General features: G+C 29.9%; 1 non-coding gene across 1 annotated transcript; it reads left to right on the top strand.

The window, feature by feature from the left end:
* Positions 1-2489: 2489 nt before the first annotated feature.
* Positions 2490-2601, top strand: LOC126735797 (U6 spliceosomal RNA). Its single transcript, XR_007660514.1, has one exon. It is a non-coding gene; the product is annotated as a U6 spliceosomal RNA (small nuclear RNA).
* Positions 2602-3430: the final 829 nt, after the last annotated feature.

Here is a 3430-nt window from a genome sequence, read left to right as displayed (position 1 = left end):
AATAGGCTTAAGCATATGTTTGTTGAGATTAAATATTTTTGAGAGATAATATCACGTGTTTTTCTCAAATTAATTTGCTTTTGGAAGGTTTTTCTAGCTACGAGTTTACCCAGTTGACAGCTGAACCCACTCGTGTTTCTAATACCAGTGAAAAAAATCTTGGATATTATTTATTATAATCAGCTTGTCGTCATAGTAATTCATCGTTCAACCCCGAATGCATTTCTGATCTTGAATCATACAGCTGTTTGTACAATATATTAGGTTTTCTCCTAAAAATGTTGTTTATCGAGATTTTCCTTTATCATTCTTTGAAAATAGGCCAACTCCAAGAATTATCATTAGCAATTAATAACAACATAAATAATTAAATAAATACGCCTATCAGAATAATTTAAATTTAATGTCTCAAAGTACTACACATATGCACTATATGTAAATGTTTCGAGGAGCATATAGCTGCTATAAATGTTGGTTTTATTTTTGATTATTCCTGAATAAAAATATCTTAAACGTATTTAATTTACATGCTCCATTGGTCCTTGCAAAAGTTTTTAAGCCATTTAGATTTTTAATTACCCCTAATATAAAACTCCTAATGAGAAAAGAGGTTATTGCTTCAAGTAGATTTAAACAGTCCAAGACTCTTTATAATTGGAAATTTTACAAACAAATGCGCAATAAAATAAGTGTGATTTGAGCGGAAAATAATCTTTTTTAGTTTTTTACCAACTTGGTGGAAATAATGCTCAATTATAGAAAGCAATTAATACACTACATTTTAAAAATAAAATTATTTGTTCAAGATAGTTTTAAAAATCCAAATGCTGTAAATAATTAGTTTTTTTTTTCAAAGTCCGTCAAATAATCGTTCTTTATAGAAATGGTAACATTTATAGAAATGGTAAAAGACAAGATTTAAATCTGTTTCTAATTTTTATGGGTCTGACAGCACTTCTGCTAAAAATATGCTGAGTAAAATTTATTTCAAAGCATCCAATGCATACAACTAATTGTTGTTTGGAAGATGTAAATTTTTTTCCATAATAATGGGAATATACTTTAATTGGACCATTTGCCAAGGTAAGCCAACCCAAAAACTATTTAGATTTCAGACCAGTTTCCGCTATTTTTAAATCCGAATCGAAAATTCTAGAAAAATGTATACATACCCAAATTAACAACTATTTTATAAATAATCACATTAATTACTCTTATTACTCATATCTTTAATTTTGGAATTATTTTAAAGGATAATATATTTTTGGCTATAGTAGCAATACAAATGGCTCCATCGACATATTCACTGTTTACCAAACGGCAAATGTTGTCCTGAACCGAACGTTCTCATTAATAAATACTAAAAAAAAGTGACAACAAACTAGGGTTCAGAAAGGATACGGGTATAAGGATAAGGATATGGGATATATACATTTGTTTTGTAGACTTTAAAAAATGCGTTTGACAGAGTATACGATAAATTAATAGAAATATTACAATAAGGAATGTTGTTATTAATACTCGGGATTTAAGACTAATAGCAAATCTGTACTGTGGGCAAAAAGCTAGATAAGATGACAGTTTATCTGAAGATATAGAAATAGAGCGTCGTGTTGGGCAAGGATGTATTTTCGCTCCTCTCTATTTTAACGTTGATAGTGAAATAATCATTGAGAAGTAGGCTTTTGCAGAAGGAGATAAAGAATAAAAATAAACAGTCAACAATTTTACATATTTCGATGATACAGAAGTAAAAATAGACGGCACTGAAGATGCAGAATTTGCTGCAAAGAATAAATGTCTCTTGTATACGATATGGACTTAATATCAATTTTCATAAAATAATAGTGGCTAAAACAACAAAATATAGATGTAAGATGTAGAATGTAGAAGTGCTGCGTCCTATGAACAAAGAAGAAGAAATGTATAAAACGCAAAAAAAAAGAAACTCGAATATTTTGCACACATTATTAGAGGCTCAAAATATGAATTATTGCAAAATATTATTAAGGGAAAAATTCAAGGAAGGCGTTGTCGGGGTAGACGAAGAATTTCATGGCAAATAAACCTTAGAGATCGGTTCGCAATGAGGTCCAATAAACTGTTTCGTGCAGCTGCAAATAAAGAAAGCGTAGCTATATTGATAGCCAACCTCCGCTAGGATATGGTACACAGAAGCTATACAGAGAATATTTCAATAAGAAAACATGACTATGTATGAAGTACATACTGCGGAACCTACAGTGTCAAGTAAAATAGTATATTTCTAAAAGCTTAAGCAACTCATATAAGAAATCTTGCATTAAACTTTATACTAATGAATATTCAATGGATAATGACAATATTCTATATAGTTATTCCTAATTTTGATAAATAATGAATTTCTTAAAATCTTTGAATGGAAGGATTAGGGATATATATAATTAAATCTCACTACCAGTCTACTACGGTATGGTAAATTAAAAAAGGCATAGGGTCAACTTATTCTTGTATTTGCTTCTTAGGCACATACCTATACTAAAATTGGAACGATACAGAAAAAAATTAGCATGGCCCCTGCGTAAGGATGACAGGCAAAATCATAAAGCTTTCCACATTTTCATGAATCTTCTTGAGAGGATACAATAACATTAAACTAAATAAAAATATTAATTTTTTTTTGCAAAACTTTAATGGGCTCCTTATGGCTTTCAGACATATTTTATCGTACTATTATATTCAAATTAAGTAGATTTAGCCGTCCAGCTTTATTACTTTCTTTGTATAGAAGAGACCACCTAACGCTAAGGTGAGTACTATTGTAATGATTCAATTTACTACTTTTTATTTTTCTATGTGCTTTTTGTTTTAGTTTATCGGCCACTAATATTATAGCTAGCAATAATTTCTGCTGCTATATCCCTGTAAGCAGCATAAAATTGTCTATTCCATCGTATTAATAAAAATTAAATTGGTAGATGTATAAGCAGGTAGTGAGCAAAAATGTGTGGTAATAATAGTTATCCTAACCGTAAATTTGGATACGTCAAATGGTATCACATAGTATGATACATTACTTAAAAGAACATACAATCTGCGGCCAACGGTGACAAAAAATTATGTTAATAGACATATAAGCAATAAGAGTGTAAAAACAATTCACGTAATCTATTATTAAATAGTAAAAATGTCGCCGATATTGAAAAGAAAATAATAAACACTGGCAAAAGGAATTGTCCGCTTATTTCTCTATATTCCCCCGTAATTTTATCTTTTAAATCATCAAACTTTTCAAGTAGGGTTTTCTAAGGTTTGCTTTTTGAATAACCATCAAAAGAAAAAAGTTTAATGGGCTTAAATCTAAGGATCGCGTGGAAATAAAGTTATTGATTGTCTAAATAGACCTCTTCTCACAGCTCCCTTTATCAACAGATGCAGAGAGGTATAGGAC

The sequence above is a fragment of the Anthonomus grandis genome, chromosome 4, assembly GCF_022605725.1.
Source record: "Anthonomus grandis grandis chromosome 4, icAntGran1.3, whole genome shotgun sequence".
Classification (NCBI taxonomy): Eukaryota; Metazoa; Arthropoda; class Insecta; order Coleoptera; family Curculionidae; genus Anthonomus; species Anthonomus grandis.
This window is presented reverse-complemented; position numbering and strand designations above follow the sequence as displayed.